The sequence below is a fragment of the Aedes aegypti genome, chromosome 2 (genome assembly GCF_002204515.2).
Source record: "Aedes aegypti strain LVP_AGWG chromosome 2, AaegL5.0 Primary Assembly, whole genome shotgun sequence".
Taxonomy (NCBI): domain Eukaryota; kingdom Metazoa; phylum Arthropoda; class Insecta; order Diptera; family Culicidae; genus Aedes; species Aedes aegypti.
The window spans coordinates 312384015-312397393 of NC_035108.1; positions in this window are offsets into that span (position 1 = coordinate 312384015).

A 13379-nucleotide genomic window follows, 5' to 3' on the forward strand; every position below is an offset into this window, starting at 1 on the left:
TGTGAGAGCACCCTTTTTTGATAGAATTCAACTCGGTTTTTTTTTGTGCTGCATCTTCCTCGCTCATTTTGCGTTGCCTCGCTGCTTAGCATTTTTTGGCTCCCTTGCAAAGAGGCACTGGCAGCACGCTGCTCTAGAGTATGTCACCGAACTCTGATGATGTTGAGGAGAATTATCAAGCCTGATGAACTCCCTACCCGTGGTGATTGTGGAGATTAATAGGTATTCTAGATATCTAGAAGTAACAATCATTCCACACTAATATGCTTCCCATCCCAGCTGACTGTAAGGATTTGTCCGAAAAAAATAAAATAAAATAAAATGAATAAGGTAAAGTCCCATCCTTTATTCATTTATATCGAAGCGCAATTCTAACCAGTTCCGATCAATCGCGAAGTAGCAATCATTGACATGTACAGTAGAGTGATGCAAATTTTGAAGTTTTTGCTCCCCTATACTTAAACGATTTTAATTATGGTAAATAGCATCTTCCCAAAGTTTGAAGTGATTCGGAAGAAATTTGACTGTGCACACGCCATTTGAAGTTTATATGGAGATTACTATGGAAAATGCCAATATTTTGTGTTCAGCCCTCTATCTCTTCGTCATGATATTTTATGGAGAAGTGAACAAATTCTTCTAACGTGGAATCCTCCCAGCTACAACTTTGCCGAAGACCACTTTTTGATTGGACTTAAGGATAAATTGTTATTCAACATCATAAAGTTGGTTTGCATGTAGCATGCTTCACCAACTGTTCGGCAGGCAACAGTGGTGCTCCTGGCGGAAAGAATAGATCAAAGTAATCCAGGCTACTATGTTCTACAGCAAAAAAGCAGTGTTGCTCTGAAAGTAATTGAATGATCATCTCAGCATGATTTACACTTTGTTATCAAAAATAACAAATTATCCTTACGTCCCATCGAAATGTGGTCTTCGGCAAAGTTGTAGCTGGGAAGTTGTCACATAAGATGAGTGTGTTTACTTTTCAATATATTATTTTGACGAGCAGTTAGAGGAGTGAACATAAAAGATTTGCCTTTTCCATAGTAATTTCCATATAAACTTCAAATAGCGTGTGCACAACCAAATTTCTTCCGAATCACTTCAAATTTTGGGAGGATCATTTTCATCATAATTGACATCGTTTAAGCATAGGGGAGCAAAAACTTCAAAATTTGCATCAGTCTAATGTACAGTCAGTCTATGCTATGCTATGCTTTTCTCAAACTTTAGTCAAGGAGCGGTCCATTAATTACGTAAGATAATTTTGGAGTTTTTTCAACCCTGCCTCCCCCCATAGTAATATTTTGTGTAAGGAAATTAAAAATAATTTGTATGGCGAGTAAGAAATCTCTCTCAAAAAGGCAGAAAACCTCTTTTTCTCTTCAAACAACGTTATATAACAAAGCTCAACGGCATCAATCCATGGCAGAGCCAAAATCTTCAAGGTGGACCAAGTGTGGACTTTTGAGGATTAATAAAAACACATTTTTAGTTTTAACGTATATTAATTTCTTTTTATTCTCTTTCCTTAAAATTAGACCCAAGACTAATAGATCCTACGGCTTGACAACGAACTCAAGCAAATTGCTAGGTTTCTCACTCCACACTCGAAATACCTTGACGCGGAGAGTATTCCACTGTTCGCGATACGCTCGACAAATCTTCTTAGCATCAACATAACGTAAGCTGCTGTGCTGATTCTCGTCACTAGCGGTACTGGGACCACGTTCTGCACTTTTCCGACTACAATCATCTGGCGGTAATAAATTCATTTTCTCATCAGCGCTGCTTGGTACTTCGTCAACATCGAGCCCCATTGCGTTTCGCAACGAAACAAACGTTGAAAATAATTCAATTTTCGATATCTTCAGTCGAGCTGCAGCTGTACCAAGTTTCTTCTTGGTAATTCCCTGCCGTCTGCCGCCAATTTCCACCTCCAAAGGTCTGGGAAGACCGTTTCCGCAAATGGTAAAGGTGAATGATAGTTAGACGTCCCAAGAAACAGCGTTAAGAACCGCCGCCATCGTTGCGATAACGCATTGGTGGTTACAACGAGCACCGGCATAAAGTCAGGGCACCATGAAAATAGAAAGAAAGAAAATAGGAAAAATAATTATCCAACATTAATTATAATCTGCACAGTAAGTGAAACGAAAGCAAGAGAAAACCATCGAGAGTACGATGCATCTTTACTCAAGAGCAACTAGAATCACGATAGACGGCAGCCACGGGATTGTGGGAATAATTACTCGTCTGTGCTTCATCCCTCGGAGCTAGAATCAAAATTACAAATTAAACCGAGAATTGAAAGTGCAGCCTGCAAGCCTGTTGACTCAAAGTTGAGTGTGATTGCAATCATAATTATTTAAAAAAAGTTGTTCTTGGAAACGTTGTATAGCCACATAATATGACCCTTTAGTTTGAACAATAGAAGATGTTTCCTTTGATTTAAAAAACACCATATTCATAAATCCATTACCACACAAACGGTATGATGACACAAATTTCATGATTTTTTATTCAAAAGAGCATCATATCACGAAGGATTAGATCTAGCCATTCCGAAATATTTTGAAATCGGTTCCAGTGGTGTGGCCTATTCTACCACAGAGTAAACTGAGGCCTAATTTCGATTGGGGCAAAAATTTATGTTGAAGATTTCCAGCTCACTTCAAAACTAATGTTGTAAATTTCATAGTGGTTCGAATGCCATTCAAGTAATAGACGCAAGGACGATTAAGAGCATAAAATACAAACAAGAGTGGATTCAGGATTTCAGAGAACAATATCTAAAAATTAGAACTGATATAAACAAGTACTGGCATCCACCACTCTTGACTGTATACTGTATTTTGATTTTCAAAAGATTTGAGTATGTTTAAATAAATGTTTTAGGTGATTTTTTGATTTAGATGATATGGGGTAACACCCATGTAAAGTACGTATGGTAATATTGAAAATGTCGTTGCTTATTTAAATCATGGCCCCTGAAGCCGAATATGAAGACCAAACTCTTACAAGTCATTTACTTTTTGAGTTATTCAAGAAATGAAAACACGGTGCTTCCCTGACCGTTATTATCAGAAAAAAAATCTCCATCAAATCTGTGCTCACCAGTCGATTTCTATAGCCAAGCTGCATGTCTGGGCAAAATTTAAAAAAAAGTGTAGGGCCCGTTTTGAAGTTACGCCCTTTTGAATGTGTAAGTCCACTAATTCTAAGGAAATCTGAGATATTTAAACGAGTTTTCATTAGCCGTGATTATCAGAATAAATATAATATGAAAATTTGAATCAAAGTTGGTTTATATAGTTATTTGTTACTTCTGAGAGGAGTTTTGAATGAGAGGATAGACGAAATTTGGAGTTACGTCCTTTTGGAAGTGTAACCATTGAAAACACTAATTTCCAATAGATTAATTCGGCATTCTTTTAAGCAACCATTCCGTTAAGCATGTTCAAATGTTTTCAATGACACATTGCACTTATATGTCGCTGAAGTCTTTTACAATTGATTATCATTTCAAAGGCTCAAGCGCTGTAAGGCATTACGGAGCAATGTTCGTGTCATTATTATTATTCATAAAATATTGTTATGGCCCTTGGGCCTTCCCTACCCGAGCGGTTAGAGTCCGTGACTACCAAGCAAAGCCATGCTAGAGGTGATTGGGTTCAATTCCTGGTCGGTCCAGGATCTTTTCGTAATTAAAATTTCCTAGACTTCCCTGGGCATAGATTATGTTTGTACCTGCCACACGATATACGATACAAAAATGGCAACTTTAGCAAAGAAAGCTCTCAGTTAATAATTGTTGAAGTGCTCATTGAACACTAAATAGAGAAGCAGGCTCTGTCCCAGTTGGAACAATAAGAAGAAGCAGAAGCTACCAGCTATTACGGCTAATTTTGTACTTCCTCAGAACATAAACTTCAATTGCTGAGTAATGCACAATTGGCCAAACTATAGAACTCTAGACCACTGTCAATACTTTTGTGATCATTTATAACATTTATATTTTTCAAAAAATCTACAATTTCACCATTGGGTTTCTCAATCTTTTCGATTTCACGAACACGTAAGAGTTCTGTATGAATACAATAGTAAAAGAATCGTATAAATCAATCAGTCCATTCTCATGGTAACTCGTGAAGAGAAAGCCTCAGTACTTGAAATATGCTTAAGAAAAGTAAAAAACATTCGTTATTATTTGGTTTAATTGAACTTAACCTTCCGCGGATGTTAAGAAAAACAACTTAATAAGATACTGGGGTCATTATGACCCAGAAATGTATACCCCTATAAATCAGCAAAATATCAACCGAATAATGAAATTTATGCCGCATTCGAAAGATATACTCCTCAAGATTCTGATCACTACCTTGAATACCGGTTACGGATCCAGTGGCCACCGGGAATCGGCTACGAAGGGGACCATGTTGGCCACGTGGAATTTCAGTACACTCAGTCCAGAAATCTGCAGTCATCACCAAATTGTATAAGATGCAGGCCATATAGGAATGTACTGTCTTCAGCAAACTTGCTTCGGGGACCAAGAACTTCCACATAGGATACAATTTAGTTCAGAACTCGACCACTGCGTGGCGCTAGCGTCGATATGAACTTCCGGTAGGTGCTAATTATGCGATAACTCGAGATTGCGAGCACATAGAAGAATGCTGTCTTCGGCAAAGTTGCTCAGGAGGATAAGCACTTCCACATGAGATACAATTTAGTTCAGAACTCGACCACTGCGTGGCGCTAGCGTCGATATGAACTTCCGGTAGGGGCTAATTATGCGATAACTCAAGATTGCGAGCACATAGAAGAATGCTGTCTTCGGCAAAGTTGCTCAGGAGGATAAGGACTTCCACATGAGATACAATTTAGTTCAGAAATCGACCACCGCGTGGCGCTAGCGTCGATATGAACTTCCGGTAGAGGCTAATTATGCGATAACTCGAGATTGCGAGCACATAGAAGGATGCTGTCTTCGGCAAGAATACTCAGGAAGATAAGGACTTCCACATAAGATACAATTTAGTTCAGAACTCGACCACTGCGTGGCGCTAGCGTCGATATGAACTTCCGGTAGAGGCTAATTATGCGATAACTCGAGATTGCGAGCACATAGAAGGATGCTGTCTTCGGCAAGAATGCTCAGGAAGATAAGGACTTCCACATAAGATACTAATTAGTTCAGAACTCGACCACTGCGTGGCACTAGCGTCGATATGAACTTCCGGTAGAGGCTAATTATGCGATAACTCAAGATTGCGGGCACATAGAAGAATGCTGTCTTCGGAAAAGTTGCTCAGGAGGATAAGGACTTTCACATGAGGTACAATTTAGTTCAGAAATCGACCACCGCGTGGCGCTAGCGTCGATATGAACTTCCGGTAGGTGCTAATTATGCGATAACTCGAGATTGCGAGCACATAGAAAGATGCAGTCTTCAGCAAAGTTGCTCAGGAGGATAAGCACTTCCACATGAGATACAATTTAGTTCAGAACTCGTCCACTGCGTGGCGCTAGCGTCGATATGAACTTCCGGTAGGGGCTAATTATGCGATAACTCGAGATTGCGAGCACATAGCAGAATGCTGTCTTCGGCAAAGTTGCTCAGGAGGATAAGGACTTCCACATGAGATACAATTTAGTTCAGAAATCGACCACCGCGTGGCGCTAGCGTCGATATGAACTTCCGGTAGAGGCTAATTATGCGATAACTCGAGATTGCGAGCACATAGAAGGATGCTGTCTTCGGCAAGAATACTCAGGAAGATAAGGACTTCCACATAAGATACAATTTAGTTCAGAACTCGACCACTGCGTGGCGCTAGCGTCGATATGAACTTCCGGTAGAGGCTAATTATGCGATAACTCGAGATTGCGAGCACATAGAAGGATGCTGTCTTCGGCAAGAATGCTCAGGAAGATAAGGACTTCCACATAAGATACTAATTAGTTCAGAACTCGACCACTGCGTGGCACTAGCGTCGATATGAACTTCCGGTAGAGGCTAATTATGCGATAACTCAAGATTGCGGGCACATAGAAGAATGCTGTCTTCGGAAAAGTTGCTCAGGAGGATAAGGACTTTCACATGAGGTACAATTTAGTTCAGAAATCGACCACCGCGTGGCGCTAGCGTCGATATGAACTTCCGGTAGGTGCTAATTATGCGATAACTCGAGATTGCGAGCACATAGAAAGATGCAGTCTTCAGCAAAGTTGCTCAGGAGGATAAGCACTTCCACATGAGATACAATTTAGTTCAGAACTCGACCACTGCGTGGCGCTAGCGGCGATATGAACTTCCGGTAGGTGCTAATTATGCGATAACTCGAGATTACGGGCACATAGAAGGATGCAGTCTTCAGCAAAGTTGCTCAGGAGGGTAAGCACTTCCACATGAGATACAATTTAGTTCGGAACTCGACCACTGCGTGGCGCTAGCGTCGATATGAACTTCCGGTAGGTGCTAATTATGCGATAACTCGAGATTGCGCACAAACAGAAAGATGCAGTCTTCGACAAAGTTGTTCAGGAGGATAAGGACTTCCTCATGAGATACAATTTAGTTCAGAACTCGACTACTGCGTGGCACTAGCGTCGATATGAACTTCCGGTAGGTGCTAACTATGCGATAACACGAGATTGCGCACACATAGAAAGATGCAGTCTTCGGCAAAGTTGCTCAGGAGGATAAGGACTTCCACATGAGATACAATTTAGTTCAGAACTCGACTACTGCGTGGCACTAGCGTCGATATGAACTTCCGGTAGGTGCTAACTATGCGATAACACGAGATTGCGCACACATAGAAAGATGCAGTCTTCGGCAAAGTTGCTCAGGAGGATAAGGACTTCCACATGAGATACAATTTAGTTCAGAACTCGACCACTGCGTGGCGCTAGCGTTGATATGAACTTCCGGTAGGTGCTAATTATGCGATAACTCGAGATTGCGAGCACATAGAAAGATGCAGTATTCGAAAAAGTTGTTCAGGAGGATGAGGACTTCCTCATCCCGGTCAACTAGTCAGTGATTTTCGATAGCGATCGATATAGATTCGTTTTGAACCGTTAGCGATCGCCATCGTTAGCTGGATGAGATACAATTTAGTTCAGAACTCGAACACCGCGTGGCGCGTCGATATGAACTTCCGGTAGGGGCTAATTATGCGATAACTCAAGATTGCGAGCACATAGAAGAATGCTGTCTTCGGAAAAGTTGCTCAGGAGGATAAGGACTTCCACATGAGATACAATTTAGTTCAGAAATCGACCACCGCGTGGCGCTAGCGTCGATATGAACTTCCGGTAGGGGCTAATTATGCGATAACTCAAAATTGCGAGCACATAGAAGAATGCTGTCTTCGGCAAAGTTGCTCAGGAGGATAAGGACTTCCACATGAGATACAATTTAGTTCAGAACTCGACCACCGCGTGGCGCTAGCGTCGATATGAACTTCCGGTAGGTGCTAATTATGCGATAACTCGAGATTACGGGCACATAGAAGGATGCAGTCTTCAGCAAAGTTGCTCAGGAGGGTAAGCACTTCCACATGAGATACAATTTAGTTCGGAACTCGACCACTGCGTGGCGCTAGCGTTGATATGAACTTCCGGTAGGTGCTAATTATGCGATAACTCGAGATTGCGAGCACATAGAAAGATGCAGTATTCGAAAAAGTTGTTCAGGAGGATGAGGACTTCCTCATCCCGGTCAACTAGTCATTGATTTTCGATAGCGATCGATATAGATTCGTTTTGAACCGTTAGCGATCGCCATCGTTGGTTGGATGAGATACAATTTAGTTCAGAACTCGACCACCGCGTGGCGCTAGCGTCGATATGAACTTCCGGTAGAAATTACACAGATACTGTCCGTGCATCAGAATCATAGTCCCTACTTCTTCAAACTAGAGAATCAAATGAATGAAGGATTATTTAACAAATTGTTCAATTCGACTCCATGTTATTCCTTGTCTCGATCATTGTCAGATCATTCTCGGCAACTGAGAAAACCGAGACTTGTCACTTTCAACAAGGTTTAACATGTAACAAGGACTAATAAGTGTTCCTCTCATTACTCGAATATCCTGTTCTCTTCGTTTGAAGCAGTTAGGACTACGGTTCACTGGTATATCTTTTCTCGTACCCGCGTTATGGGTCATTTAGAAGGATACTGTCTTCCACAAAGTTGCTCAGGAGGATAAGCACTTCCACATTGGTTGCAATTCGGTTAGGAACTTGACTACCGCGTAGAGCTGGCGTCAGTATGAACTTCCGGTAAGGGCTAGTTATGCGATAACTCGAATTTGCGTGCATATAGAAGGATGCTGTCTTTAGCAAAGTTGCCCAAGAGGATATTTTTTTGTCTCTTATAATGAGATTTTTAACCCATAGCAAGTTTATCTCGAGACCAACGGCTTTGAGATCAAAAGTGACCATTAAGGGTATGTGCAGAGTTGCTTAATATCAATCATATCAGTTGATGGTTGATGGTCCAAAACTATCAATATCATTTGCGAGCTATCAATATCACTTTGATTTGACAACCAACACCAGTGATGCGACATCGCACTCTAGATCAAAATCACTGCAGAATGAGTGATCACGTGGTCATTATCCATGCTATTAATGTTTTTCAGTGACCGACACATAGTTTCAATCTATCTGCAACACTGTGGAAAATATCGTACTGATAAATTGCCATTTTATCTGCTTAATTTAAAGCTGAACTTAACCCATCAGTGATATCCATAGTCTATCGCCATCAATGCACTGGTGATGGAGTAGACAGCATGATGTTGATGTGATATGGAATGATCCGATTTGTATCGCAGTCGGCCTGTACAAATCAGCAAATTTTGAGCATTGATGGTGACATCGAGCAACTCTGGGTATGTGATTTTATCCCAGGTCTTCAGCGTGAGAGGTTTGTGAAGCAACCACAATATTAGGGTCCGTCTCACGAAAGAATAAGGTATTCCACATGGGCTATAGTTCAGTTTAGAATTCGAGCACCCGGTGGATTTGACGTCGATTTGTATTTCCGATAGAGGTTAATTATTAGAGGGGGGTTTCACATTTTTTTGAGCCCAAACACGACCCGTACCCGACTTACTTTATTTTTTTAAACCCGGACCCGACCCTTATTCAGACCTGACCCGAACCTGAAAAAAAAATCTGCTGTCCAAATCCGAATCTGACTCGAAAACTAAACATTTTTTGTAAGAAAATACCGAGTTTCTGATGCATAAGGAAGCTTTCTGGTTGTTACTCTTACCATAACTCTTACCAAAGTCCACCTAAATCCGAATTACTACAAGCCCGATTCCGACGTACTCGAAAAAAAATTTCTAGCCTTCAAATCCGACCCGAACCATTCGAGTTCGGGTTTGAAAACCCGAGTCCCGACTTATAGAAGGATGTTGTCTGCGGTAAAATTGTTCGAGAGAATAAGGAATTAGTCATGAACATACGTTCAAAATTTAACCAGCATGTGGTGCTGGCGTCTATATATATTTCCAGAAGGAACTCTTTTTTGAAGGTTTTATCTTCGGCAAAGTTGTTCAGTTTTATTTTAATTCTGCGTAGTAAATTCCGCGTGACGCTCGTCATTATATTGCTCTTATATGATATGAACTACACGATCCGACATGAAATATTTGTTACGATATAAACTACAGTCGTCTCTACATAACTCGATATTCAAGGGACCATCGACTTATAGAATTATCGAATAATAGAGTATACCGACACAAAATCGAAGGAACAAATTTCTGTATTTCCAATGTTTTTATTATCGTTTTTGTAAGAAAGCAATATCATTTTTCGAAGTGCTCGAAAAATCACGTTCTTTTTACTGACAATAGTTTTTATCATTTTCATGTCATTACAACTTGTAAGTATTTATTCACCTTCAAACAAAAAATTAAAATAGATATCGAGTTATGGAGAGAAATTCACATCTCACGTAACATCAACTTGTGGAGATATCGAGTTACAGAAATATCGACTTATGGAGAGCATAATGTATGGAAATTTGAAGGAACCGGAAAATCCATCTAGTTATAGAGTATATCGGGTTATAGAATATCGAGTTGTGGAGAATCGATTGTATATAATATAAAATGAGCACTATGATATGATATGAACTATATTGTAGTTACTTCTAAAATTCCAACAAGAGTTCAGATACAGATAACGTCATGAAGTTGAAAAAAAAAATACTTCTAGTTTTTTTTAGAAGTTGTTGCAGTAACTGTGCACTTTAGTTTTTAATTGGATCCGGAGGAATCTTATGACTTTATACTTGTATTTCCTTCTGAATTTCCTCCAAAAAGTTATCTGGATCTCAAGACGTAGTTCACATCGGAGTTATTCAAAGGATATAGTCCAGTAACCTTGAATGATTTGTATGATGGATTCTACAGTTATTTACCGAGAGCTCATCCGATGGAATACAATCCCATGCCCTTCTGTCCTCATCCTCTCGAAATATCTCCAAAAACCCCCCCAGAGATTTCTCCATGAAATCTTTCAAAGATTCCTCCAAGGATTTTACCAGAAAATAATCCAAACTATTCTTTACCTTAATCTCTACAATGATTTCTTCTGGGGTTCTCTAGGACTTTTGCCAGAGATTCTTTCAGGAAGAACTTTTGTTCGCCATGCATGGAATAGTTTCCTCCAGGGAGTTGACATGGAATTTTTACAAGGATTCCTACAAGAAAAAATATGTTTAAGGATTTCTTTAGAGATTTCGCAAAGGTTTTCAGCAGAAATGTCTTTAATGATTCCTTCATAGAATCCTCAAGAAAAATCTTTATTGGGATTGGGATTTCAGGAATTTTTCCAAGGATTCCTCCAGGATTCGTTTCAGGAATACTTCGAAATTTCTCCAGGGATTTTTCTAGTATTCCTCTATAAAATTTTCCACAGACTTCCCCAAGCAGTTCTCTCGAGATTCGTTCAGAAATTATTCCAGGATTCCTCCAGGGTTGATTCTACGAGGAAATTATACAAGGATTCCACAAGGAATTTCTGCAGGTGTTCTTAAACTCACGAATTCCTCAAGGAAATTACATGAAACATCTCAAGAATTTCTCAAGATAATCTTCCAGGGATTCCCATAGAATTCCTCCAGGGATTCGTACTGGGTCTCCAATACCACTCCATGGATTCCCCCAAGAGTTCTTCTTGAAATTTCTCTAGAGATTCTTCCATTAATTCCTGCTAGAATATTATCAGAACTTATGCTAAAAATTTCTCTATGGCTTTCATTAAAAAAAATCTCTACATATCCTCCAGTAAAATCTCTATATATATATTTTTTTTTTGAAAATCTATTCATGGACGTCCTTAGATATTTCTCCTTAGATTTTTCGAGGAATTTTTCAATTTGATTATTCCTATAAGGATTCTTCCAGGGATTTATCCAACAAAAATCTACAGGGGTTTTTCCAGGGATTTCTCTAGCGATTCCACCAGCAAAATATCTACATCGATTCTTCCTGGGATACCTCCAAGGATTCATCAGAGTGATTCCTCCAAAGATGTCTCCAAGAGTCCTTCATGGATGCCTACACTGCTTATAACTGCACAACAGTCACATTCGACATTTTTGACAAATTGGAGTTAATACCATGGAGAGTCATCAAATGATAAATACTTTCGATCAACTTACTGAAATCTGTGAGATTGTTCTAGAAAATTCGAAAAAATACATAGTAGTTTTGTCACATTGGTAATTTTAACCGCATAACAGTAACAATGAGATTATAAATGAGCCTCGTAATGTAACAGTAATGAAATTTCTATCAGCATTACTATTCACCTAGTATGCGATATGAGTTGTACAAAATATCAGCCTCAAATAAGCACTTTTGAGTTCCTGGTAATTTTTAGAAATTTTAGTTTCCTCCCATACTGCCATGAAATGTACACTTGGTATTCCATTTACTCAATGCCTACAAATATGCAGTTATGGGCAGTACAGGAGTCTATCCAAAGACTCCTACAGAGATTTCTCTATGCAAATCTTTTCAGGAATTCCTGCAGAGATTTCTCCAGCTTTTTCTTCAGGAATTTCTCCAAGGATCGCTTCAGAAAAATCTCTATATGGTTTCCTGTAGATATCGTTTCAGGAATGAACTGATAGAGATTTGACTGTATATATAAATGAAATATGAGTTTCGTCTACGCAGTCTTCATTATAAATAGAACGTTGAAAAAAATAAAGACTGCGTAACTGAAAAGCATATATGATGTTCCGGGGATTTTTGTAAGGAATTCCTCCAGAGCTTTCCTCGAGAATCCCTTCTTGGGCTCTTGCAAGAATTTCTCCAGCGATCCCTATAAGAACTCATAAAATAAATTCTTGTAAAATCCCCAATTGAATGGTACAATCTCTGGAATAATTCGTTATAAAATTCCTGGAGCGATCCCTGGAGGAAATCTTAGGAATAAATCCTAGAGGAATCTTGAGAGAACTGCCAGCGGAATGTCTGGAGAATTCACTGTGGAAACATTTTAAGTAATCCTTGAAGAAATGTTACTTAGAGAAACCTCTGACATTCTGCAAAAATCTCTGTAGAGATCTTCTGGGAGGAATCCTTAGGGGAATCTATTATTTTTTATTAGAGGAATGTCAGGAGAAATCGCTTGAAGAATCTTTGGAAGAATCGCTGGAGAAGTGCTTGAAGTAATCTATGCAATAATTCCTGGAAAAGTTCCCTGAGGATGGATGAATTCCCGGAGAAATCTATCTGGAGTGAATTCTTCAGAGTTTTTTCAATTCCCTCGCAGGTCTTTTTTTATTGAATTCTTCTACGATCTGATTTAAAAATTGTTTTCGGTATTTCTCAAGTTATTATTTTTGGATTTGACGGAAAAATAGTCTGATTTTTTTCTAAAGGATAATTTTGAATTTCCTCAAGAGGATTTTTTAAAACACTTCAGAGTACTTTTTAATAATGCGTCCCAATGAAGCTATTTCTGGAATTCCTCCAGCTGTTCATTCTAGTATTAGTCCATAAGATATTTCCAACAATGGTTCGAGTTAATGTATGAATTCCTCCACGGTCATTTATTCAATTGTTCCAGAAATCTACTGAAGGTCTCCTCGAACCTGAAGGTCTCCTCGAAGTGGTTAGAACACTCGCCTCTCACGCCGAGGACCTGGGATCGAATCCCATCCCCGACATAGTTACTTATGACGTAAAAAGTTATAGTGACGACTTCCTTCGGAAGGGAAGTAAAGCCGTTGGTCCCGAGATGAACTAGCCCAGGGCTAAAAATCTCGTTAATAAAGTCAAATCAATCAATCAGGTCTCCTCGAAGTTCTACATGAGTCTAATTTG